Source organism: Thalassophryne amazonica, chromosome 2 (genome assembly GCF_902500255.1).
Source record: "Thalassophryne amazonica chromosome 2, fThaAma1.1, whole genome shotgun sequence".
Classification (NCBI taxonomy): Eukaryota; Metazoa; Chordata; class Actinopteri; order Batrachoidiformes; family Batrachoididae; genus Thalassophryne; species Thalassophryne amazonica.
Window position 1 is genome coordinate 148491205 of NC_047104.1, and position 27979 is coordinate 148519183.

At 39.8% G+C, this 27979-nt stretch overlaps 3 long non-coding RNA genes across 4 annotated transcripts; 1 reads left to right on the top strand and 2 right to left on the bottom strand.

Annotated features, from left to right (window-relative positions):
* Positions 1 to 4653: 4653 nt before the first annotated feature.
* Positions 4654 to 14482, bottom strand: LOC117503178. Of its 2 annotated transcripts, none has more exons than XR_004558509.1 (3): positions 14471 to 14482; positions 6575 to 6684; positions 4654 to 4710 (listed from the first exon to the last, which is right to left on the bottom strand). It is a non-coding gene; the product is annotated as an uncharacterized LOC117503178 (long non-coding RNA). The 2 variants fall into 2 exon arrangements; XR_004558508.1 differs by lacking the exon at positions 14471 to 14482 and adding an exon at positions 7176 to 7237.
* On the top strand, positions 13781 to 27289 carry LOC117503185. Its single transcript, XR_004558512.1, has 3 exons — positions 13781 to 13792; positions 20311 to 20314; positions 27215 to 27289. It is a non-coding gene; the product is annotated as an uncharacterized LOC117503185 (long non-coding RNA).
* LOC117503190 lies at positions 17649 to 19823 on the bottom strand. The gene is made up of 3 exons (XR_004558513.1): positions 19814 to 19823; positions 19361 to 19370; positions 17649 to 17728 (listed from the first exon to the last, which is right to left on the bottom strand). It is a non-coding gene; the product is annotated as an uncharacterized LOC117503190 (long non-coding RNA).
* Positions 27290 to 27979: the final 690 nt, after the last annotated feature.

Sequence of the window (27979 nt, forward strand, 5' to 3'; positions counted from 1 at the left end):
CCTTAAATTAGGATGTTTTCAGCTCGAAACAGGCCGACGACAGCGCCTGGAAGCGCTGCAGGACGTCCCGCTCCGTGGGAAGTCCTTACACCGACAGAAACACCCCATAATCTCTCATCAGCCGTTAAACTTTATACAGAAAACCAGCTTAATTTCTCGAATAGTGTCCACTCGGATATTCCTCACAGGTCCAGAAAAAATTTTGATAAAGCAACGCGCGCCGTCTCGAGCAGCGTGTGAAACAAAGGAATTCAGCCGAGAGGGCGGGACCACATCTCACTCAAGGCCTGCCCACAGGGAAATGACGTCACCGACACGCGTGAAAAAACTCACGCATGCGCACGAGGGTTCAAGCATGATTGGTGTAATCGCATGTCATTCAAATCCATATAGTTAAAAAAAAATAAAAGGGTCGGTTTATTATCTAAGAGACCTCGTATCTATCATTTTATATCAGGACATAAATAAGAAATAACCACTTCTACACAATAATATTAGTGCTGGCAGGTTTGGTTGTTCCCTTGCCATTATTTAAGCTCTGCTGTGAAAGTGATATAGCTTGTCTGATGTTTTAATTCGTTTGGAAGATTATTCCATTCTTTTATGACATTATATAGAAAAAGCCGTTTGTGCAAATGAAGTTTTGTGCTTTGGGATGGCACACTGCCCCCTGGTGGAGGCTCATGTGGCTCTGGTGTTGGCTGTGGATGTGTAGTGAACAAAGTCCTTAAGTGGTGCAGGTGCAGAGTTATTTAAGATTCTGAAGACCAAGTGAATTGAGGCAAATCTCTGGATATTATCAAAATTGAGGAGTCCATGTTTTTCTAGGCTACGGCAATGATGGTATTGTCTTGGTTTCCTGTCCAGTACTTTTTAGGGCTTGCTTGTGAAGTGATTCTAATGGCCTAACCCACCCAGAAACCAAATGTTCTTTGAACGTTTGCATGAGAACGTTTGCAAACGTGGCATGAACACTGCATGAACATCATATGAACAAAGAATGAGGACAGGTAATGTTTGCATGCGAACATTCAATGAACATTATACAAACGTTCACAAGTGTTCACAAACACCAAATGAACAGTTGCAGCAGAACATTAAATGAACATTTGTAGAGTGTTCGCATGCGAACATTACCTGTCCTCATTCTTTGTTCATATGATGTTCGTGCAATGTTCTTGCTCAATTACCTACAATTTTTGTGATTGTTCCTATTGAGAACTAAAAAAAAAAAAATAAGTAAAACAAACTTTATAAATGTTTTAAAATTCAATAGGTTTTATTTCAATAGTGACTTGCAATGTTGAATTATATTGTGGAACATATAAAATAAGTAATGGACAAACTTTTGAAATCACTTAATTGATAAAGGAATTCATCTTTACAGAATTAAACATCATTGCTCAAAAAGCACATAAAATGAAAAATTTTCAACGTTACAAAACATTTCTTAAGCAGTAAACCACAAACGCTACTCCAAAAAAATGTTCAGATATAAGAATAACTCTTCTAGAATTAATAATGAAACCTTAAAAATAATAATAATTAATCTATTTATCTACATACAACCAATAATACACATTTTAGGAGCAAAAATAAATTCAACTTAAACATAAATCACCACTTGAAACAAAAACTACAACAATCTTTTAGACATCTACATACAATTAATAAAAGTCATACTTAAGAGCAAAACTGTGGACAGTTTTAACACAAACATTACTATCAATAAATTCCCTGAGAAAATTCCTATGGAAGTTTTTAATCGCAGATTTGAAGACTCAGGTTGACATTAGTCAGATTAGTCAGTTAGCGAAACTGAACAGTTTAACACAAACATATTACAATCAATAAATTTCCTGAGGAAATTCACGATGAAAAAAATATACAAAAATAATACAAAATTATTAATTTAAATTAATGTTTAATCCCCAAATAAAAAGGTTCTCTGGAGGTAAAATTACATTTTATCAAAAATATTCCATGTACAATGCAAATTAAGTAATGCTACTAATCTGACCATAAGATTTGATATTATAGAACATAAACCCCGATATCATATAAAATACCCTCAGCCGTATGTGCAGTCTTCTTAATAATTACTTAATTGGAATCTATATGTATACAGGTGGGGCCAAAAGTTTACATACCCTGGCAGTAGTTTTTTTTTTTTTGGCCATTTTTCAGAGAATATGAACAATAACACAAAAACTTCTTTTTCGCTCATGGTTCATGGTTGGGTGAAGCCATTTACCGGCAAACAACAGTGTTTACTCTTTTCAAATCATAATGACAACACAAACTACTCAAATTAACCTGATCAAAAGATTACATACCCCTCTTCTTAATACCATGTACTGCCTGTCTTTTGTGGTGGTTGTGGATGAGGCTCTCTGAGGGTAAAGCTGCCACTGAATGGTTTGGACTTTATTTACATCAATTATGAAGAATACAAACAATATGGCACTCTATGGTAAATCTGCATGAACAGTTCTGAAAAACTGAGTGAGTGTGCAAGAAGAAGAGTGAGGAAAGCCATCAAGACACCCAGACAACCCAGAAGTTATAGGCTTACGTGGCTGTGATTGGAGAAATTATGCACAGTTCAAGCTTTGCATTTTGTATCAGCAGTTATCCATCTTCATGATGAAGTTGTATAGAGGAGGATTTTCTTAAAAAAGAAGACCTGAACCTTTAGCTACAAATTGCCAGAAGATACACCTGAGATGCCTGGATTTGATCTGTTTTGGTGAAAGAAAATCCTTCTGTGCTCTACTCCACTATGAAGCTAAGATTAGTGATGCAAAATGCAAAGCTTGCACTGTGCACAATTTCTCCAGTCACAGCCACGTAAGCCTATTAACTTCTCCTAAGTTGTCTGGGTGTCTTGGTGGCTCCTTGTAAATCACTGCAGAGGTGTTATCAGGTTGTGAAAACAGTGTTTTCAGTTTTCAAAGTGTTTTTCAGTAGCTTTTACATAATATATGATAGACATGTTATATTTACACAGAAATGAAGCTGTTTTGAAGTGGATTCTGCCATGTTGGATTCGCAGCCAGAGACCAGACGTCACGGTGCCTCTCTACTGTGACTGCCCCCCCCCCCCCAAAAAAAAAAACAGATTTGCAAGATTGTTAGTTTTTCAAACCTGTAATCTGGGTCAGGAAAAAGTTCAGGATGGTCCCGTCTAGACTTCTTTGATTCTGCTCGGATAGGACATCTTCGGATTATGGCACAATTGTAGAAATAATGGTAGTACTGTCCATTGATGTGATTTTTATTGCAGTTGCCATGACAACTCTAAATTTGTGGCACGTCCCTGGCAATTGACAGTTCCTGACTTGTCCTGGCTGCCAAAGATAAACAGGAGCCGTAGCGTTCAAGCCGCCCCTGACAATGACTGTTACTGTATACTTCCCTTGTTCCATTCCAGGGGTGTACGCAGTTAAGGTATTGATTAGGGCATTCCTCTGGTGCCTGGTTCCCTCGTCCTCACCATCAAGTCTGTCATTAGTACTCTTGAGCTGCAAGTTGAAAATTTCCTTTGTTAGTCATAAGCAATTATATACATTTTTCTGTTCAGATATTGTATAATTTGAGCTACATGGTCATAACTGGTATTCAACTCAGCACCTTATTGGACAGGCCCTATATTTTTAACAAGCTGTTTATATTGCTTCCAGAATTTTCTCAATTTAGTTATCAATTAGGTATACCACACAGGTGAAAGCAGATCAGACAAAAATGATTAATCCTCTGTACCCACTGTTATTTGTGTAAAGGACTTTTCACACCACATGCTTTGGAAGCATCAGAGGCGCCACAAATCGGTCTAAAAAGTATCTTCAATGAAACGCGTTGCTTTTTAGAGGCGTCTGAAGCGTCACGTCAAAAGCCGAGCTAAACCATCGCTTCTGCCGGGAGTGTGCACATTCCTGCTTGTCAACAGGCTGACGTGGTAAAAGTTCAACCCAATCCAACTTTTGCCGCTCTGAACTGTGACAAAGCTTCACACTGTCCAAAAGAAACAATGTGTCGGGTCCAAACATGGAAGACTAGCGGCAGAAACCACTGATGCCTACAAAATAGGAAGGTGTCACAGGACTGCTCATTTATACAGAGCAGTTTTCTGAAGAAAAATCCTTGCAAATGCTGTATTAAAGCTTTTTCGTGGTTCATCGACGCACATACAACATGGCGATCACTCAGCTTTCCTCTGGAGAAAGAAAAAAAAAAAAAAAAAAAAACATCTGAGCAAAAGTCTCCGTCCCCTTGCCACACGGAACGCGTCGGGGGTGTGGGAGGCGTTGACGCAACGCGTTGCCTGATGCGTATAAAGCATGCAATGTGAAAGGCTTTAGTTACCGTATTTCCATAAATACAGCATGTTTCATAATATACTGTGTAAAAAATGAAACAGCAAAAATTTATTAAGGTGATGAGGATCTAACAAACAGAAAACACATTAACTCACTTCTTTGAGTGACTTTACTGGAAGGCCCATTACTTCCAGGCACTGCTTGGAATTGGTTCAAGCCCACACTTCTGGTTTAGCTGGCCATTCTTCGGATGATCATCTTAGCAGCGTCCACATTGTTCTCTCTCCTGGTATGTCTGGGAACCGACACTTTCAGGGACAGTCCAAGGATGCAGTGCACCAACTCTGTCATTTAGCTGTTTGATACTGTGAATGATGTCATTCTGCTTCTCCTGGAACACAAAATGTATATAGATCCATATGTTACAACCTTAATACAGAAGTTCTCACTTTACATTAAATCCTATGCTTCACAAAGGATTAAACCAATGCTGTTGACCTCTCATCTTCAGCACGGACAAATCTGTGAATGAACTGAGTGAGGAAAGCAAGTAGGTAAGTAAGTCCCTTCAGCTGCTCCCTTGTTTGCACTCGGGGTCGCCACAGCAAATCTGAGGTGGATCTGCATGTTGAATTGGCACAGGTTTTACGCCGGATGCCCTTCCTGATGCAACTCCACATTACATGGAGAAAGCATTACATGGAGAGCCCGGAACCTTTTGCACTGAAACCAAGTGCATTAACCACTTGGCCACCACTCAGTGATGAAAGTGAGCCATGGAGGAAAAAAACAACAACAACAAAAAAAAACAAACAAACTTGAAAGATCTTGGCAAGGCCCTGATGGTTGGTCAGGTGGTTGTCCCCCAGAAAAATGCGAAATCTCAAATGCATTCTGGTTAGTGCTGTAGGTATCAATTATTTTAGCAGTCAAGTATTCTATCGATTATTCTGGCGATTAATCGAGTAATCGGATAAAAAGTACTTTTGCGTTTTAAACAACATCAATGGGCTGTCTATAAACAATGACACGTCACTGTCATTTTGCTGAAATGGCGATGGGATGTAGCCTTCTATTTTGTTTTGTCCAATTTGTAAAAATTAACCAAGTTTTTTTTTTTTTTTTAAATAAAGGTTGATGGACTGGGTCCCTGCGTGATTTTTTTTATCCCTCTTTCTCTTCAGCAGATGCATTTCAGCTGGAGGTTGAACATGCAGCATCGCAGTCAGTTTTTTATTATTTAAGTTACCGTGTTCGTGAAGTGTTGTGTGTTGCCCAAAAACGCATCATTAAAAAGTGAAACACTCAGTGTGAGTCTGAGGTAAACACAGAAGAAAGAGTGGACCTGCTGTTTGTCGATGTAGCCGGGGACAGAGCTGTGACTCGCCCGGTCTGAGAGCTCCTCACGCTGGGCAGAGAGAGACAGCAGCTGGCCACCGGGTCAATAGTCCCTCCCCACGTAGAGCAGAAAAATAGACAAACACACTGCTTCGCTTTAAATGCACAGTAAGTCTATTTCAGATGATCAGTGTGGACCATCTTTCTCTTAAAAGGCTTTATTTTACTCTATGTGTCACGTTGGAAAGCGGTAGCTATCGTTGCTAATTTGATTAGCTGTTATGCTCGCCTTTTGTTTTTTTTTTTCTGCGGATGTTGCAGCGCCACACACAGGCCTGACATATGTGCTACAACATTAAACAAAGCTTCGAGGCACAGAATTTGCCTCAAACATTTTTTGTAATCGAATTATTCAAGTTACTCGACTCATCGTTTCAGCCCTAATTCTGGTGCTTTCTCAGGTCTATTTACCCACCAAAAGAATCTCAAAAATTTTTTTTTTTGGACAGATCACTTTTCCCACACCAGATAAGGTGGTAAACCTCAGTAGTATAGCATACAAGTCCTCCTGTTTCAAGTGTATGGTACCATAGACAGTATGCACACACTATGCAAATTAAACATTATGCAAGGGACATAGAAACTGAGTTTTTATAAAAGGAATTCTGTAACTTTATATCAGCAATAAATAAACATGTCAATTAAGTAACAAGACCTGTAAATTATTTCTTTAAATAAGGAAAGTTAGTATATACAACTTCATTACTGGCAGATTTTACTGTATTTTCAAATTATATCCCAAATAGAACAGAATATTTCTTGCCAGAAATTTTGAATATTTTGCTTGCTGAATGTGAATTTTAGAATCTTCTGGCACAAGACACTGAACAATCTTATTTAACCATTATAGTACAAACCTCTGGATAAGGATCAGGCTGATGTGAATCAACTGCAGACACACACTCAACCGACTGGTCAGATGGAGGATTCAGTGATTTAACAACTCTTAAGGCAGCAGGCATGGTTACTGTGGGGGGGAACAAACAATGATCGAAAATATTATCAAACTTATCTTTATAAAGTCTCTTTCTGGGCACTGACATTACTTAAACTTAAAGACAGAGTATATATATTAGTCATGGTCATAAAAAGTTATGTATATTTTAAATTTAGCATTTATTTAAGCAAATTAGTCCCTTTGAGATCGAGACCTCTTTTATAAGTGAGACCTGGACAATTATAAAGTTTCCAGTTCACCCAACCTGCATGTCCTTGGAAGTGAGATGCCCACACACACCTTACTGACACCTTTAGGCTTCTGGCTTAATATCAGAATAAATTAAAACATGGACAAAATATGAATTAGGCCTGTGCCTTTCTGTGGCTAACGTTAGCTCCGTGCTAGTCAAAAATGTGCTGGTTTGGTTCTCATTAGTCCATGTCTGGCATAATCAAGCTTCAAGCAAGTTCTGTCTTTTCTGTCTAAAATGGGTTTGTGCTCACATCAGGTTCCGTTACCTCGTGATGACTGTAGGAAGGCCTCGCCATTTGAAGCTAGCTGCTAACTCGTGGTTGTGTTGGTTTTCTGTGATCCAGTCGATGATCTTCCAGCGTTAGTCTCCTCTTCTGCTCTCAGTGGTCTCTTAATCGTAGTATAGAGACTGAACAGGCAAATTAACGTCTTGAACATAAACTTTTATTTGCCAAAAGAGAACGGAGAGCATGCAGCACTGCTAGTTAGCCAAGTCGTGTTCTTCTTCTTCTTTGTTAAACAGCGGGTTTTAACCCAACTCGGAGCACCACTGCCACCAACTGTTTGGTGGAGAGCACTACAAGCTTTTTCTTTTTTTTTTTTTTTTTTTTTTTTTTTTTTTTTTTTTTTTTTTTTTTTTTTTTTTTTTTTTTTTTTTTTTTTTTTTTTTACCAGAATGAGAATGTTGCATTTTACATTCAGAAATGATTGTATCCAGGTGTTATAATGTGTACAATGTACATGTTTTACCCTGGATAATTATAATATCATGCCTCACTGAAAACATGAATTGAGCAGCTGAAATTAAAGGAATCAGAAAGGAAGAAATATGTTATGGTAATAATTCCCACCAAACACTGTTAGACTGTGACATGTGTGACTATTCATCTCATGTTCAGCATGTTTGTTTAAAAACATGTCTGATAATGTTTGAACTGCAAGTTGTGAAGTGACCAGTAAAAAATATTATTTGTCTATGAGCTGTTTTATTTAAATGTCAATGTTTCCTGCTCATGCATGTTGAAAACATTATGTTGTAAATCAATTTTAATACCTTTAATGTATTTTTCCTTATTTCCAAAAATGCTAAAGATATTATGCTTTTAGAAAATATGGCAAAATGTATGTAACTCAGGTCTGTCGGACTTCTGGATAATAAGCTGCCATTGCAATCTGTTTCCATAAAAAAACATATTTCAGTAGCTGACAATCACAGTCTGTAGTGATGTAAATTTTTATTGCAAAAATAATATTCCAATTAACAGAGTGCATGTTTATGCAAGTTGCCCCAAGACATGTTTCTGAGTTAGCTCTGTCAGTTTATCACAGTAATCTTGAAATTATACGAGAGTAGGCTGAAAAGTTCTAAGGCTCACTATAATGCAGTTAATGCATTACTCCTTCATGGGGAGCCTTAGAACTTTTCAGCCTACTCTCGTATATTCAGTAGGTCTGAATAAATCATAAATCGACATATTATTGGTTACCATGAGTGTTGAAATCATTTCCTATTGTTCATTCTACCTATGTTTGCACACATAATTTAAATGGAGTCCAACATTAACTTTCTGTAGGCAGTAAATGATATTTAATGTTTTCCTGTAATATGAAATTTTACAAAATAATTGTAATAATTAAATAATAATTTAATTTATGCTTTTATTTTGAGGCAAGCTTTACACATACAACATGAACATTATGTGAATGTTCGCAAACACACTGAACATTAAGCATACATTCTATAAACATTTGATTGATTTTTGCAAATGTTTGCTTACATGTTTGTCTAATGTTTGCTTTCATGCAAACATTAGACAAACATCACAAACATTATATGAACATTTGCAAACTTGCTGAACAGTAAATGAACATTCTATGAACGTTCACTTGATGTTCGCAAATTTTCGCTTCCATGCAAACATTAGACAAACATCACGAACATTACATGAACGTTTGCAAACTTGCTGAACAGTAAACAAACATTATATGAACATTTGTTTGATGTTTGCAAATGTTCGCTTCCGGGTGGGAAGGGTAGTTTTTCCTGCCTGGGACCAGCAGGTTATGCAATACTAAACACAGGACATTATCATGGCATTAAAGAAGATTTTAAAAAGAAGAAAGAAGCCAGTGAAGATCTTCATTGGCTTCCTGTTAATTCTCGAATAGAATTTAAAATTCTTCATCTTACCTATAAGGTTTTGAATAATCAGGTCCCATCTTATCTTAGGGACCTCGTAGTACCATATCACCCCAATAGAGCGCTTCGCTCTCAGACTGCAGGCTTGTAGTTCCTAGGGTTTTTAAGAATAGAAAGGGAGGCAGAGCCTTCAGCTTTCAGGCTCCTCTCCTGTGGATCAGGTGACCCTGAACCATCAATTAGTTATGCTGCTATAGACTTAGACTGCTGGGGGGTTCCCATGATGCACTGAGTGTTTCTTTCTCTTTTTGCTCTGTATGCACCACTCTGCATTTAATCATTAGTGATTGATCTCTGCTCTCTTCCACAGCATGTATTTTTCCTGGTTCTCTCCCTCAGCCCCAACCAGTCCCAGCAGAAGACTGCCCCTCCCTGAGCCTGGTTCTGCTGGAGGTTTCTTCCTGTTAAAAGGGAGTTTTTCCTTCCCACTGTCGCCAAGTGCTTGCTCACAGGGGGTCGTTTTGACCGTTGGGGTTTTTCTGTAATTATTGTATGGCCTTGCCTTACAATATAAAGCGCCTTGGGGCAACTGTTTGTTGTGATTTGGCGCTATATAAATAAAATTGATTTGATTTTGATTTGAATATCAATTTTGACACTGTTCTGTAAATAGTTTTCAAATAAACATTTAATATAGCAACTTCTGATCAATCCATATCAATTTAAGACTTAAAATAATGTTCTGATTTAAGCCCCACCCATTTCCGGTTAAACCATGCCCACGTCTGACTTAGGCCCCACCCACTACAGATAATTTAGATGGTTGAACAGATACAGATAGTGGTGTACTTGCTCATCCCTAGTATCTACCTTAGTTCAACACTTTCACCACATACAGATAGACTTCTGGTGGCTGAATGCAGTCGTCACTACAAGCCGGGATTTTAGTTTTGATCTGGGACAAATGCAAACCCAGACACTCTCCTCACTCTAATTCCCGAGCGCAATAATTGAGGTATCCATTGATTGGTTTCAGTGCAGAAGGTTCCGGGTTCAAATCCCACCCCTGCCACATTTCTCCATGTAATGTAGAGTTGTGTCAGGAAGGGCATCCAGCGTAAAACCTGTGCCAATTCAACATGCAGATACACCTTTAATTTGCTGTTGTGACCCCGAGTGCAAACAAGGGAGCAGCCAAAGGGACTTACTTACTATTGATTCTGCAAAGCACTCACAGTACATATGTACTGGCTAACTATGATGTCTTCTCAACAGGTCTGATAGAGCAAACCCAGTCAACTAAATCAAACACTTAGCAAAAATCAATGTCAACTGCAAAGAAACACTTCTAATTTTCTCACAAGCTTTTAAGGAGTACTCATGTTGCTTGGACATGGTCCACTGGTTGACCTTTGGGGTTTAAATCACAATGATATGGTCACTGAATGAGAAGTAACTGATACAAGATCCTGATTACCAAAAAGAGCACTGTGAGCACTTTAATATCACTGTAATTAATGCAGCTCTTGCAAAAAGCCTCGCTGGAATGACAGGTATGGTGAGAGGACAAAACCTAGCAGTTGCATTCCGAAGTAATGGAAACGCTGTAAATTTGCGGTTATTTTTTGTCAACATTCTGAAAGTTGCATTCAGATTTGCACAATCACTGACTGACTCCATTATCCCCTGCCCTACTAATTCCTAGGGGTAAAAAAGTAGATTGTATGGTTTGGTTGAGTATAGCTACAGAAAATTCCAATGTGATTACTTCTGTCAGCTCAAGCCAGTTCCATTCTTGTTTATCAACCTGTGAATCCTATATGTGTGCGTGTGAAAGCATACGACTGTGACATACAAGTCCCCTCAGGGGACGTTTTCCCCATTACGTTTGTCTCACACGAGCATAGGTCTTACAAAAAATTGAGACTTAATGAATTTTTTAAGGTTATACTGATAATAAAAACTTCTTTTTTTTTTTTCGGACAGTTAGAGGAGCAAGATTATTTACAAGGTCACCAGGTGGTCAGACTTTCTGTCCTCAAGCATCACTTTGAGGTAAAGTTGCTAATATATCTCAGAGATAATGGAGGAGCAGCAGCTCTCTCCACCCCCATCATTAGAAATGACTAGAAAATAAGATCACCAAGATATATTTAAAAAAAATACAAAATGTTTCTCTTAAATGTACTGAGACAGTTCGGCTGGCATCAAATTACTTTATTACTGAAGAAATTATTTTGTTATACTCATCCTGTCTGTGTCCTCTGTAAGTCTCAGTTCACCTTCAGTGCAAGGACACAATAAGATATTTATCCATCCATCCATCTTCTACCGCTTAGTCCAATTAAGGGTCGCTGGAGCCTATCCCAGCAGTCATAGGGCGTGAGGCGGGGTACACCCAGGACAGGACACCAGTCTGTCGCAGGGCCACAAATAGACAAACAGACACACCCACACGCACACTTAAGGACAATTTTAAAGATTCCAATCCACCTAACCCGCATGTCTTTGGATGTGGGAGGAAACCGGAGCACCCGGAGGAAACCCACGCAAACACGGGGAGAACATGCAAACTCCACGGGAATTGAACCCATGACCTTCTCGCTGTGAGGCAACAGTGCTAACCACTAAGCCACCGTGCTGCCCACAATAAGATATTTAAATCGACCTGTAAATCAGATTGTAAGTTTACTGAGGATTTAGTTGTGAACATTTTCATCACAGGGATTTGGTCATATTGTTAAAGGTATAGTGCCACTGGGTTTTTAAGATTTAAGTCATAAAAAGAATTTTCTTTGGCACCACTACAATGTTATTCCTTAGCATTTAGATAAGGGATACATAATATGATATGATCAAAATTCATGCTGTCTGGAATCAGTTTAGAATTTCAACCCCTGAGGGGGAAAAATTCAAGGGATTAGATGTGATGACTAACATTTGGTAGATTTGCAAGTGATTTACAAGAAATCTTATGGATGTGAACATAAACTGGGTCACATGTAATTTTAATCTCAAAACCTCAAACATGCACAGGCGTGCTTCCTTCTGTAGTTAGTCTGCATGATGTGATGAAGGAATAAACGATATTCGCTATGGAATTTCCCCCTAGATAAATATGTCCTCTTCATTAAAATGAACTGTAATTTTGCAACATGATACAAAAGTAAACCTACATTATAATGCTTGGATTTCAGTAGAAACTAAATGTTCTCAGTGTTGTAAAACTTGAAAGGCCCTATGGCTTCAAATGTGGTTCATTTTCTGATGCACAGTTCGATACTTTATAATGCATTCACACTCATTTACCGATGCAGAGTGAAAAGTTGATAAATGTTGATTAGTGCCGAGGTCCGCCAGACTCTGCAGGAGCTAAGTCAACATCAGTCAGGCAGCGCTGATGTTCGTTGTGGTGTTGTAAAAATTCTCAACATGCTTAAAATTTTTATGAGGTCTGTTAGAAAAGTATCGGACATTTTTATTTTTTGCAAAAATCTGATGGATTTGAATCACGTGTGCTTGCATGAGCCAACCTTGAACCTTCGTGCGCATGCATGAACTTTTTCATGCCTGTCGATTGTGTCATTTTCTAGTAAGTAGCCTTTGTGTGAGGATTGTGCAGCGCACTCGGCGGATTTTCATTTCAAGGAAAAAGACGGAACGACTGGGGCAGCGCCGCATCAAATTTTGCCAGAAACTGGGCGACAGCCAGGTGGAAACTATTCGGATGATTCAGATGGCTTTCGATGACAGTGCTCTGGGCATCACACAGATTAAGGAGCGGTACAACCGGTTTAAAGACATCCACACAACGGTGGAGAGCGAGCCATACTCCGGTCGGCCATCAACATGCTGAAATGACCAGATCATTTCCAAAGTGAATGCTGTTGTGATGCGGGACCGTCGTGTGACTATCCGAAAATTGTGGAAGAGGTGGACATCAGCACTTTTTTGGTACATTCCACTGTGACAGAAGATTTGGCCATGAAAAGAGTGGCGGTGAAATTCGTGCCGATGGCTTCGGCAAGAAGTTGCTGATGGCGGAGCAAAAGCAACTTCGTGTTGAAGTCTCACAGGACATGTTGTGACATGCCCACCTTTCCACAATTTCTCGGATAGTCACACGACTGAAAAGTCACCAAAAGCCGTCTGAATCATCCGAATAGTTTCCACCTGGCTGTTGCCCAGTGATGCAATCGCAGATAATTGAATTTAAATAGGGTGTTGTAGCGGCTTTGCTCTGCATTGTGTTGTAATTTTGACTCCTGCCACTCATCCCTGGGATGCGAACCCACGATCCATGGCATGGGACTCTCTAACCAGAAGGCTAAAACCCAGGACTTTGGCCTTTTGGCCTGAGAAACCCTTTAGCTGTTGGGGAGTGAGGTTTACTGACTAGTATTGCACAGCGACTCCTGCTGGCCTTCAGCTCAAACACAAGGTCGACAATCAGCTCTGTCAAGCCACGTTACTGCTCCATGGATTGCTCTGATGGCGACAGCTGAACTATAACCTATAGTCATTCAAATCAAATCAAATCACTTTTATTTATATAGCACCAAATCACAACAAACAGTTGCCCCAAGGCGCTTTATATTGTAAGGCAAGGCCATACAATAATTACGTAAAAACCCCCAACGGTCAAAACGACCCCCTGTGAGCAAGCACTTGGCGACAGTGGGAAGGAAAAACTCCCTTTTAACAGGAAGAAACCTCCAGCAGAACAAGGCTCAGGGAGGGGCAGTCATCTGCTGGGACTGGTTGGGGCTGAGGGAGAGAACCAGGAAAAAGACATGCTGTGGAGGGGAGCAGAGATCAATCACTAATGATTAAATGCAGAGTGGTGCATACAGAGCAAAAAGAGAAAGAAACAGTGCATCATGGGAACCCCCCAGCAGTCTAAGTCTATAGCAGCATAACTAAGGGATGGTTCAGGGTCACCTGATCCAGCCCTCTATTGGGGTAATATGGTACTACGAGGTCCCTAAGATAAGATGGGACCTGATTATTCAAAACCTTATAAGTCAGAAGAAGAATTTTAAATTCTATTCTAGAATTAACAGGAAGCCAATGAAGAGAGGCCAATATGGGTGAGATATGCTCTCTCCTTCTAGTCCCTGTTAGTACTCTAGCTGCAGCATTTTGAATTAACTGAAGGCTTTTCAGGGAACTTTTAGGACAACCTGATAATGAATTACAATAGTCCAGCCTAGAGGAAATAAATGCATTAATTAGTTTTTCAGCATCACTCTGAGACTGTTGTGTGTTGGGGGGTGTGGCTGGATGTTTTGGTGTTCTTTTCTTTTCTTTGCTCTTCAGGTGGCATGGAAACTGATTTGTCTGTGGAGAAGGTGCTGGCTGAAGAGTCCTCACCCTCATCAACATCATGTGAAGCACCTGTGACTGGTGCTCACATGCAACCTTAAAGACTTTCAGCTGAAGCAGATAATTGGATGGCGTTCTGCTTTTAAGGCATGTGTGATTCAAGCAGAACTGCCGACCTTGTGATGTTCGTTTGTGAGACGCTGAGGACCGCACCTGGGTTTGACACATCGAGCCCGTGAAGCAAGGAAGGGTGAGGACACATGCTGTCAGCACACATCAAAGGTAATTAAGTATTTGACTAATTGTTGATAGTGACTTGGTGTTTTGTTACATAGTATACTGGAATTGTGATGAGAGTTGTGCAGTTTGCTTCTCACTGCTGTGGCGTGCAGGATAAGTGATCCTCCACTTGTTGTGAGAAGCTGCTCATTTGCATAAAGATAAAAAGTACAGACCTGAATGTGTTGCTGATAGCGTGTGTCTTTTGAAAGATATTGTTGTAACTGCTGACTTACCTCACATCTTCTTTGCTTCACAGAGAGTCAGTTTGTCGTGTCCACCTGGGGGGTGTTTGTCTGGTGGTAGTGGGTCCAGGAGCGCCGGACTTCTCTCCTTGCGGGCGCTGGAGAACGTGCCAGCAGTCACTCCTCCAGAAGGACATTGGTTTTGGTTTTGTACATTTTATTTAGGCACAGGTGAAAAATAAATTGTTTTTGTTGTTGGAACCACTTTCTGGTTATTTTTAGCGCTGGGTTCTGTCTGACGCAGGTTCGCTCCTCAATCCGCGTCGACACATAACAGAGACAAGACCTTTCTAATTTTAGAGATATTGTGTAAATGCAAAAAAGCAGTCCTACATATTTGTTTAATATGCACATTGAATGACATATCGTGATCAAAAATGACTCCAAGATTTCCTACAGTATTACTAGAGGTCAGGGTAATGCCATCCAGAGTAAGGATCTGGTTAGACACCATGTTTCTAAGATTTGTGGGGCCAAGTACAATAACTTCAGTTTTATCTGAGTTTAAAAGCAGGAAATTAGAGGTCATCCATGTCTTTATGTCTGTAAGACAATCCTGCAGTTTAGCTAATTGGTGTGTGTCCTCTGGCTTCATGGATAGATAAAGCTGGGTATCATCTGCGTAACAATGAAAATTTAAGCAATGCCGTCTAATAATACTGCCTAAGGGAAGCATGTATAAAGTGAATAAAATTGGTCCTAGCACAGAACCTTGTGGAACTCCATAATTAACCTTAGTCTGTGAAGAAGATTCCCCATTTACATGAACAAATTGTAATCTATTAGATAAATATGATTCAAACCACCGCAGCGCAGTCAGTGGACTGTTGCCAAACCTTGAGCTCCACCAGTGCAATTTTTCCCTCTGCTGAGCTACATGTCAATCTGCGTTGAAGACAGTAAAGTTGGACCCCTGGAGAGAACTTTCTGTGATGGTTCAGAGAGATTTTTAAGAATCTGCTGAGTTGTCCAGCATAAGCGACTTCTCGAACGGGCCCGTAACGTTTAGATGTCGTGGACAAATTGAAGACACCGAAAATAGAAACAGTAAAGATCATAAGAGAATTCAGTTTGTGTTCAGATGACAGGCAGGACTGAACAAGGAGATGTCTACCTCCGCTCCACGTCTACCTCTGTTTGAACGTGATGAATGTCCTGCCGTGTGTGTGCGCACGAGACAGCAGGTGACAAAATTTCTGATGAGAACACACTCAACATGAGAGGTGAAACGTCCCTGGAGAGAAAAGCTGAATGGTGACTCTCAGTGCTGATGTCTGCTTAGTTTTATTATCATTCACCAAGAATCGGTAAAGGCAGAAACTGAAAAAAGGTTCTGCTCTGATTTCTGTCCATACATTTGTTTGCGCATCTCTTTGGATCATACGGGACATCTTACAAAATAAAGAAGAAAGCACAGAGTTCTACACTTGTGTCCACTGTTAAGAAACCGGTGCATAAACGTATAAACTCAAAGCAAACTAAATGCACAGACTGTCTGAGTTCAATATTAAAACTATAATATCTAAGTGGTGTTTTTAGTAAGTTCTTTCGACTTCCCCGTTTTCACTCAGGCGCGGATCCACATGTTGATTTCGAGAATGTTTTATACCTTTGTTGATACCTTAGCTGGTTGCCTTGGATTTTTAACATTTCATTTTTCTATCCCAGGATACATGTTTGTCACAGATTCATTCAAATTCATCCTTTATGATTCATTGATACCATAACACACATTTAGTTGATTCTGTCCGAAATTAGATTACATAGAACTTTATTGATCTCTTGAGAAGACTTCCTCAGGGAAATGGAGGTTAGAGCAGCACACAGGGTAAGAAGCACACAGAGTATCAAAAGTGAAAGTTAAAAAAAAAAAAAATATATATATATATATATATATATATAACCTTGTTGAACAGCCAACTCTTCCACCAATTTTGATTCATATTGTTTTCAAACAATTTGACTGAAAGGTGTCCCTCTCATTAAGTCATACACATGGTTTTCTCATTGTCTTTAGAAAAAAATTAGGCTATTGCATTGGCAATTTGATTGAACTGGTACAGAAAAGTTCACCATCCTCTATGCACTTCATCTTCATTATGTGCTCATTTAATCAGGCGAGTTACAAGGTGATAAATTTCAGTGTTTTTGAGTTACAGCTTGAACAGTCTCACTCACCCACCTTCATTTTGCTGTCTTAAATCCCCTTGACACTTGCACAAACTTGATTCCCGCACTGCCGCAAAAATTTGTCATGCCAATACATCCCGCTTGACGCCACGCTATACAAAATAAACCCTGTGCCATATCATTTGGTAGCTGATAACCCATTTGCTCTCAGAACTTGGCTGATAAAACCATTCTCTCATCACTCTCAGAATCACAGAGAAATTATCAACAGCTGCAGGTTGTCTTGTGCACGTCGTGTGGTGGAGAACGCATTTGAAATCTTGTCTCAAAGGTAATTATTTATAATATATATATTGTAATAGTTTGGTAAAACAGTTTCATTTTCATTCCTTCTTATGAGTTAGATAATGTATCTGTGAAGTTATGTTTATTATAGATGTAACATTTTGACAATCTAATTTAACATTCAGATGCCATGTGCGCAATGACACACAGTGACACACAGTGTTTTCAAATAGGTTGCACAATGTTTACGACTATGTCACACAACTGGCAAATTTATGCATGCCAGAAATTCTGAACATTTCAAAATTTTCTTTGCACACTGGCACGCAGCCGCGCAGTTTACGATGAGTTTACTCATTGGCACGCAAGGTTGCATGCCAGTGTGGGGGTCAAATTTATGAAAGTGTCAAGGTGCCTTAAGCAGGGAATTCCATGTTTGCATGTAGAACACAAGACAGTTAAATTTTTAATAATGTAAAGAAAACATTCATTATACAAATCAGCCATAGTGCAGCAGATTACTGAAACAATCATGCAAATGGTGATAAAAGCATCAAATTCGGCAGAAATACTCCTTAGACACTCTTTTGAAAAAACGATTGGCCGCTTGACTTTTCAATCGGTGGTCAGTTAGGGTTCAATTGAAGAATTACACAGAGGTCAAAATTAAAAGATGTTCCAATCATATTGAAAAATATTCCACATTATTTGCCTGATCATAAAGATTCCAAAAAGGTATAGCTTGGACTATCTGTGACTGAATTCTATGGTGTTATGGGGTAAAAGCAGCAAGAATGGTGACAAAGGTCAGTTTCATCTTGTACAGAGGTCAAAAGTTAAAGTTGCTCCAGTTTTGATAAAAAGTGATGCAAATTATTGGTTGAGCTAATAGGATTAATAAATGGAGTAGTTTTGACAGTGTTGAATGCTTGGTCTCCAAAGTAAAGGTTAAAGAAGGCCTACGTCTATTGGATTCTATGACATGTGACATATGTTACCACATAACATGATAAGTAAGGATGATACATGGTCCAAACTATTCCATTTTAAAACCGTATTAACTCAACTAGTAATTTGCATCACTTTTTACCAAAATTGGAGCCACTTTAACTTTTTACCCCTGTACAAACTGACACTGACCTTTGTCACCATTCTTGCTGTTTTTATCCCGTAACTCCATAGAATTCAGTTACAGACCATCCAAACCATACCTTTTTGGAATCTTTATGATCAGGCAAGTAATGTGGCATAGGTTTCAATATGATTGGAGCATCTCTGAATTTTGACCCCTGTGTAATTCTTCAATTGACCTCTACCTGCACGCCAACTGAAAATTCAAGTGGCCAATCAGTTTTTTCAAGAGAGGATTGTATGAGGAGCATTTCTGCCAAATTTGATGCTTTTATCACTATTTGCAGGATTCCCCTCTAAATATTCTCTTATCTGCTGCACTACCAGGATGAATGTCAAACATTCCAAAATAACTAGTAAATGCATGATGATATTAGCAGCAAACCAAAGCATATTGCTGAACTGTGGGCTGCAGAAGACAATCACAAATGTAACATGCTTTGGACTTTTCAGATGAAGTTTGCAGAGATATTCCACAAGTTGCAAGTTTTCTGACTGGGAATCAAATGCAGCATAAACATCTCAGAACAACTGACTGAGTTTGACTGACGACATATGTGGCTACTGCACACCTGACCGCGTTCAAAGTCTGAACGGGAGTCTGGTTCGGATGGTGTCAGATAGTGTTTTCACTTCAACCTTTGCACCTACCAGTTCTGATCTGCTTCCTGCCACATGAGGCACACACTGAGCACTACGGTATTACAGAGAAAGCCTGAGAGATTTGCATGCGGCTGCTGCAGGCCTGACCTCTGAGAAGAAATAAAACAGCCAAAACAAACGATCCAGTTGATTTCATTGATCATCAAGCTGACCTGGAAAAACAACTCAATTTAATATGGCTGTAAAAACCCTCATCAGCAGAAAAGCACTTGCGCGCCAAGTCCAGTGGGCATTATTGTTTATCTGCAGTGACCTTTGACTCCCTGCAAAAATTAATCCTGCTGTACAGACAAATGCATATCATCACCCCACACCTAATATTTCAAAGATATAATAATCGCCATCTTATTCATACACCTACAAGGTATTATCAGAGAATCTAGGCCAAATTAATATATTACTGTGTCCTTTTTAACTCTGAACCAAGGGAAGGAGGATGTGCTGTTTCAGCTCACAGATTCACAAATCCCATTTTCCGCCATTCGTCAGGGCAGAATGAGCAACCAACATCCGGGTCTTCAGAAGTGAGAAACATCACTTCTGACAGTGCAAAAAAAAAATAAAAAATCTACAGAATGTAAAACCAGTGTTAGAATGCAGTGTTTCTCCTATAATAGTGCAGAAATGACAGCAATCAAGTAAAAGATAAGCATCCATTAATTTTGGAAATCAAGAATGATTTTGTGCTATGTGCTGCCTCTTTCACACCAGCTGTGTTTTGTGCATGTATGTGTATCAGCTGAGCAACCTGACTGCCGCAGTGTCTCTGTTGCATTGTTGCTACAGCTCGCTCAGTCATTCCACAACATTTGTCTTTGATTATGGTTTTCCCCCACCACACACACTATCTTCTGGAGAGTAACTGATTTGACATCCATTCATCTGCATTGTGTTATTCTGTCATGATGGGTGGTGACCCGGCCCCAGGAGCGGGAGGACCCGCAATGCAAACTCCCACACTAGGCTTTGGTGTAAGAGAAAACATGGTCTTTAATTCAGGCTCAGGTATGGTGCACATGTGGTCAGTCAGCGGAGCAAAGGTACTAGCAGGGTGAGGCTGAGACGCACGAGCAAACAAAGACATCTGGGAAGAGGCAAGAGGCATGGTCAAGGTAACACAGAGCAGTAGTTCGGTATACGGCTTGACAAAAACAAGACTGATAAACGGGCGCTGGAAAGGGTACAGAGACAACAATCTGGCAGGGAAGTGAAGGACTGAGGTTTGAGACAACAATCTGGCAGGGAAGTGAAGGACTGAGGTTTAAATGCAGGTGAACTAATCAGGGTGTGAAATGAGGAACAGGTGGTGTTAACAAGGTGCACGTGAGGAAAGATCTAGAAAGGGGCGTGGCTAGTGAACAAAGATTATACATGGGCAAGATTGCGAAGAGGGGAGTGCACAAAGTGGAGTGATGTAAGACACAAAGATGCGTGAACAGGTGCCAAGAGTGTGAGTGAATGTAAATACTAAACAGACTGAATCAAAGTGACGTACAAAGATATAATGGCAGGTGCAGGGCATGGAGTGAACATAAGGGCAAACTGAGAACAGAGCTAACACAGAATATAAAACTACTATAACAGGAACTGAAATCAAGCATGAGAACAAAAATAAACTACATGATAACTAATCAGGAAATCATTACTAAAGCAAAACTAAACAGGAACAGACTAATAAACAGAAAGCAAAACCCGATATGAAAGTACAACAGAAAACAACCGAAATGAAAACAGAACTACAACAGAACAATGGCTAAAGTATGAAAAGTAACAACGTAAAACAGAATAAACCATGATGAAAAATAAACAATAGATCAAAGTGGGAATAGAAGATGAGGCAAAGAAAGGGGCAAAAAAATGGATCAAAGCCTGAACCAGGTCTGGGCATGACATATCCAAGCTCTGCACCATTATATCAGTCCACGGAAAACCTGACTGAACCATTTGCCAATATAGACACATTTGATGTGGAATGTGGAAATTCCTTTGTGACGAATCACTGAAAGATTCCAGCGATTTCAAGTTGATTGAGTCGGCAAATTAAATTGTTTAATTCACTGATGTTTGATTCTTGATGCGGAAATAGTCCCTGATCCTGAAACCAAGTTTGACCTAATCATTACCACTTAAGGTGTAGAAACAACACTTACAATCCAACCTCAGCACAAAAAAAGTACACTGGAATAGTTCTGACTGTGTTGAAATCTTGGACTCCAAACTAATGGTCAACCAATGTCACATGACATGTTAGCCCATAACATGATAATTAAGCATGATAAATGGTGCAAACTCTTCCTGTTTAGAATCCGCTTAGCTCAACCAATAATTTATATCACTTTTATTTATTTTTTTAACAAAATTGAAGCATCTTTAACCTTTGAACTCTGTACAAACTGAAATGTACCTTTGACAAATTTTTTGCTGGTTTGACTCTATAACATTCAGTCATAGATCATCCAAACTATACCGTTTTGGAATCCCGATGTTAAGACAAATAATGTGGTATATGTTTCAATATGATTAGAGCATTCTTAAAATTGCACCAATGTACTCACTCTCTGTTCTGTGTTACATTATGTTTGACTCCTCACACTCGCTCAAATTGGGACGTGAACTCGGCTAAAAGCAGTACTGTCACCTGAGGGGCCAGAGTGTCCTTTGGCTGTGGGGGGAGCAACTCCTGCTGGTCTCCATTACACTGACATCCTACTTGGCCTATGGAGTAAAATAAGATGCCAATAAGATGTTCTTCCCGGAGAAACATCTTATTGGCATTCAAGGCACTGCAATTAAGTGGTTTAAATCGTATTTGGCCAAAAGGATTTTTTCTGTTATGATTGGTGACTTTTCCTCATCAACCGCTCCCCTGTGTTGTGGAGTGCCACAGGGTTCAATTCTTGGGCCAATTCTTTTTCATATATATATATATATATATATATATATATATATATATATATATATATATATATATATATATATATAGTGGGGGACCACTGATGTCACGTTTTGATGGACAGTTTTGACTCCAACTTGAATAAAATGGCATGAGGAAATTTTTAATTGTTTTTGGCAAAATTCAAATTGTGTTTTGTGGTGGCCTAAGAACATGAAAAAGTTGGTTTTGCTTGGTTTAGGTTTTTTGGTGGGGGAGGGTGGGGTGCAAATAAGTGTGCCCAGATCCCCTACTATATGGTACCAAGTGAAGAAGGAACTGGAGAAAAGAACCATAGGTGAGATGCATATGCCCCATGGAAAGAATACAGGGAGTGACAGAATGGAGAGAACTGGATTGAAGTTACAACAGAATGTAGAGACTATAGTAGTACTTTAGAAATGCTGCACCAGACAAATGAAGTTGAAAACTGTTGTGTTCCTTTATTAACTGTCATCTCTTTAAAGTAGCTGCAAAGCCTCATAAGTGAACTACTGGTAACTCTGACGAATGGAACAGTGCACAACAAGCTATTAATAACAGATTACACAGCGTAACTAAAAGATCAGAAATGCATCACTAAACTGTATGATCTGCTGTGATAGTCAAACATCACCTTCTGTTCCAAGCTGCTCTGTGAAGCATTCAAATTACTGTAACTCCTTCCTCCTGCAATGTGTTTGCCAGACTCTCTCCTCAGAGTGATTTCTGTGCTGTCTGTCACAGCAGATTGCCCGCTGACATACTGACCCACACCCTGAAGCTCACTGCTGAAATATGCCACCTTTCTCAGACAGCTCAGCAGGTGCATGGAGATAGTTACTGAAGACACACAGGCACGGTCAAATCCAATCATGCTCATGTGAAACATACCTGACCTGCTTGTGGTACCATAATATACACCAGGGGTAGGCAACCTGTTCCAGAAAGAGCCATGAGGGTGCAGGTTTTCTTTGCAGCCACTGACTCCACCAGGTGATTTCACTGATTAACTGATTCCATCTGCTCAAAGTGATATTAATCAGTAAAATCACCTGGTGGAGTCAGTGGCTGCAAAGAAAACCTGCACCCTCATGGCTCTTTCTGGAACAGGTTGCCTACGCCTGATATACACAGATGTTGAAGGTAAGCTTCCTACTATAAAGTATTGTTGATAAATGTTTGTCAGTATGCACCATACAGGGGTGGCAGGGTGGATTAGTGGTTAGCACTGTTGCCTCACAGCAAGTGATCACATCCCAGCTGGCCCTTTCAGTGAAGAGTTTGCATGTTCTCCCTGTGTTCACGTGAGCTCTCTCCAAGCTACTCCAGCCTCCTTTCACCTCCAAAGATGTGGGTTAGGTGAAATGGGAATTTTAAATTGATTGTAGGTATGTGCATGAGTGTGGTTGTTGATAAGTGGCCCTGCAATAGACTGGCATCCTGTTCAGGGTGTACTCTATCTCTCGCCTTGTGACTGCTGGTATAGGCTCCACCCACCCCATGATGGGACGATAGAAAATACACGAATGATGCACAAAACAACCCTAAAATTTAAACCTCAGATCTGCTCCCCAGAAAGTAAATATGATGTATCAAATAGTGACGGCCACATGAAGCATTTCCTGTGGTTACACTCACTCCGATATGCGGTGCATCCAGAAAGCATTCACAGCGCTTCACTTTTTACACATTTTATGTTACAACTTTATTCCAAAATGGAGTAAATTCATTTTTTCCCCTCCAAAATTCAGTGGTCTTCCATGTCCTAATATCGATCTGTGGTGCAAAATTGGTGAGAATCTGTGAAGTAGGTTTGGCGTAATCCTTCAAATTTTATATAAAGGGATATCTTAATCCAGAAACCGGATCCAGATCACCATCAAAATGCAATGGAGTCTTCCATTGCACATGGTTCTGCTGGAGGTTTCTTCCTGTTAAAAGGGAATTTTTCCTTCCCACTGTCGCCAAGTGCTTGCTCACAGGGGTTTTTTTTGACCGTTGGGGTTTTTCTGTAATTATTGTATGGCTTTTGCCTTACAATATAAAGCGCCTTTGGGCAACTGTTTGTTGTGATTTGGCGCTATATAAATAAAATTGATTTGATTTGATTTGAATGCCCTAATATCTATCTGTGGTGCAAAATTGATGAGAATCTGTAAAGTTTTTTTGGTGTAATCCTTCAAATCTTATATAAAGGGATATCTTAATCCAGAAACCGGATCCAGATTACCATCAAAATGCAATGGAGTCTTCCATGTCCTAATATCGATCTGTGGTGCAAAATTGGTGAGAATCTGTGAAGTAGGTTTGGCGTAATCCTTCAAATCTTATATAAAGGGATATCTTAATCCAGAAACCGGATCCAGATCACCATCAAAATGCGGAGTCTTCCATGCCCTAATACAGGGGTGGCCAAGTTCGGTCCTCGAGAGCCACCTTCCTGACACTCTTAGTTGTCTCCCTGCTCCAACACACCTGAATCCAATGAAAGGCTCATTAAAAGTCTGCTAACGAGTCTTTCATTGGATTCAGGTGTGTTGGAGCAGGGAGACAACTAAGAGTGTCAGGAAGGTGGCTCTCGAGGACCGAACTTGGCCACCCCTGCCCTAATATCTATCTGTGGTGCAAATTTGGTGAGAATCTGTGAAGTAATTTTGGTGTAATCCTTCAAAGTTTATGGGTGATTCTTAGACTACGGGCACTTATTATGTCCTTTGATGATATATATAGTTATAGTTATCTTTACAATGAAAGTGTGTTAAGAAATTTGTTCTAGTAGTCTATGATGACTTTTTCACCTTTTTCAGCATCATTATATGCAAATATTGTGCTTGTCCCACACCCAGACTTTTGATCTTCAATCATAAAAATTAATGGTAAAGAAACGTTTTTTCTAATGTTTTAAAATATCTCTGAATAAAATATCAGTAAAATAATAAAAACATAATTGGGGTATTCAATGTCATACAATTGTTGTGATTTTTTTTAAACAAAATGTAGTTGTCCCACACTATTGCCGTAATTTCCACCACAACACTGTAATGTCCCTTTAAACAGTTTGTATGAAAGATTGTTTGGGTAGTTTCTATGGAGATAAACAGTGACATCAGAGCACATGTATATAGTGCCAAATCACAACAAACAGTTGCCCCAAGGCGCTTTATATTGTAAGGCAATGGTGTGGTGGAAATTACATTTACAAGGCCAATAGTGCCCGTAGTTAAAGAATCACCCTTATATAAAGGGATATCTTAATCCATAAACCGGATCCAGATCACCATCAAAATGCAATGGAGTCTTACATGCCCTAATATCTATCTCCAGTGCAAAGTTGGTGAATATCCCTGAAGTCGTCTTGAAGTAATCCATCAAAACCTATATAAAGTGAAATCTTGATCCAGAATCCAGATCACCTCCAAAATTCAGTGGAGTCTTCCATACCCTAACTGAAATGTTCCTCTTCCAGTTCCATTGGTGGATTTCTCAATGCTGCATGTAACACTTATACTGAATAATACTATTGATAACTAATGGGATATGTTCTTGTTTATGTTTGGAATTACCAATATGTTAGATTTGTATGTTTGTGTATTATTACATTTTTGTTGTTGTTAAAAAAAAGACTATCTGAGCAATGTGACCGGATGTGTCAAATACGATACAAATCGAAAGTTCTGTTGTTGTTGTCTATTCGGCTGCTCCCATTTTGTATTCAGGGTCGCCACAGCGGATACAGCCAGATCCACATTGGTAGTTGGCACAAGTTTTATGCCAGATGCCCTTCCTGACAACTCCAGTTTCACCTGGAGAAACACACACAGCCGCTGGTGTTCCAAAGAGGTCTCCCATCCAAGAACTAACCAGGTCCCGTACTGCTTAGCTTCTGAGATCTGACAGGATCAAACTGACACAGAGCAGATCGGCTGCATGATACAAACTGAATGTCATATATGGATCGGGAGGTCTGGGCGGCTTTGCTTGAGCTGCTGCTCCCGCGACCCGACTCTGGATAAAGCGGAAGAAAATGGATGGATGGAAGGAAATTGATTATTTTGTTCTTGTTCAGAAGGACCAATAAAGGTTGTTGTTTCAAAGAACTGGAATTTTCTGTTGATTATTTAATGGTTCAGACTTTACAGGACTGAGATGTACTGGTCTCACTACCATCTCTTAAACGTTCCTTTCACTCTCGCAGATGTCCTTCCTTGGGAGTGATGAGGATAGACAGGATTGTGAATGAGCATATCACAGTGCAGGTCATGGCAATCCCTCGGTGGTGTGAATGATGGTCTCTTGGTCAATTCCCAAACAGGACAGTGGACTGAAAAGGCCTAATATTAATGCACACTGTTACACACACTGCTCGTGGTTTATCCCATCAGGGTCTTGCCCTCTGTCCTTCCTCTTTCTTCTCACTGTTGTTCATCAACACTTTTTCAAAGACGGCCACTCCCATGTGGATCACTGCTCACCAGTTGGCTCAGTACCTTGCATGTTCTTCTCAGGTCTTTAGGTCTGTGGAGCAGCTCTTGACATTGTGCTTCAGGAGGTCCTTGTTTCTTCTGCACTCCTCTGGGCTGTTTTCCATTGCTTTGCTAGGAGAAGATCTGCTTGAGAATTTGGCTGTCACCCATCATAATGACATGAGCCACTCACTGAAGCTGGTTCTTGATGATAACACACTCAACACTCTGGAGTTTGTCAATCTAGACATGCCACTGCATGGGATTACAGAATGTGGGAATGTCTTTTCATGCTGACAAACACTCAATCCTTGACAGATCCTCAGCCTGGTCAGATGGCTGGAAAATACCAGAGGATCATGGTCTGAGGACCTTATAGCAACCTTCTTCCCCCTTTACAGCAATTGGGGTTACAGCCATGACCTCCTCTGGCTGATCTGCTTTTGAGGACTTGTTCTTTTCCCAAAGCCCTGTTAGGCATTTTGTGTTCAGGGTTCCTGTTGAGACTTCACAGCTACTGTAGCAGCCACGGGGCACAAAAGGTCCCGATGGTATTTTGTCTCAACAGGCAATCTCATACTTGATCCACTACCCAGGTGCCACAAAGCAGACAAGGGGTTGGATTTTGACACAGTGCAGGCTGAAAAATTTGGAGACAAATTCAGAGATGTTCGACTGAGATGGCTTGGACATGTGCAGAGCAGAAACCCAGAGTGGAGAGACCTGGCAGGAGAAGAGAAAGGCCAAAGAGGAGATGTATGGATGTGGTGAGGAAGGATATGCAGGTGGTTGGTGTGATAGAGGACAGGGTAAGATGGGGACGGATGATCTGCTGTGGTAACTCATAGCAGGATCAGCCAGAAGAAGAAGAAAGTTTGAAAGCTGAGAAGGCCGGCTGAGTGACATGATCACTCTGAGGACAGAAAAAGCTGAAATTTTAAACTGCATGAATTTTAAAGTCATCTAAGCATATGTGATTCTGTCCCATTTAAATGTTTCATGAGGTCTGTTGGTCAGAGCTTAACCCTACTGGGTCTAAAAACATAAAAAAAAAAAAAAAAACTAGAAGCACTCAGAGATGATGTTTGCTCAGTAGTAAAAAAAAGTTTCATCTGCTGTGACTGGATAGCATGTATCCTTAGCGCTTGGCATCTCAGTTTATTGCAACTTGCACCTTTCCCAGAAGCTACTGTCATCTGAGCACTGATATTGATATTGCATGTGCTTATAGACAAAAACAAATGAGACAAAATTCAATTTATTATTCAACTAAACTGCACATATATGAATTTTTTAACATTTATGAAACACTTCTCTAAACAAGGCCATAGGGTCACTGACCCTAAAGAGATTCCCTCCTTGGCACAGTGATCTATTTCTTTTTGTCTCTTTCTCTAAAATTGTATATAATAATCATTAGATTATTAATATATAAACAAAAATAAATTTAAGAAATATCACAATTTGAAAACAAATGCACCCGAACGTGATGACA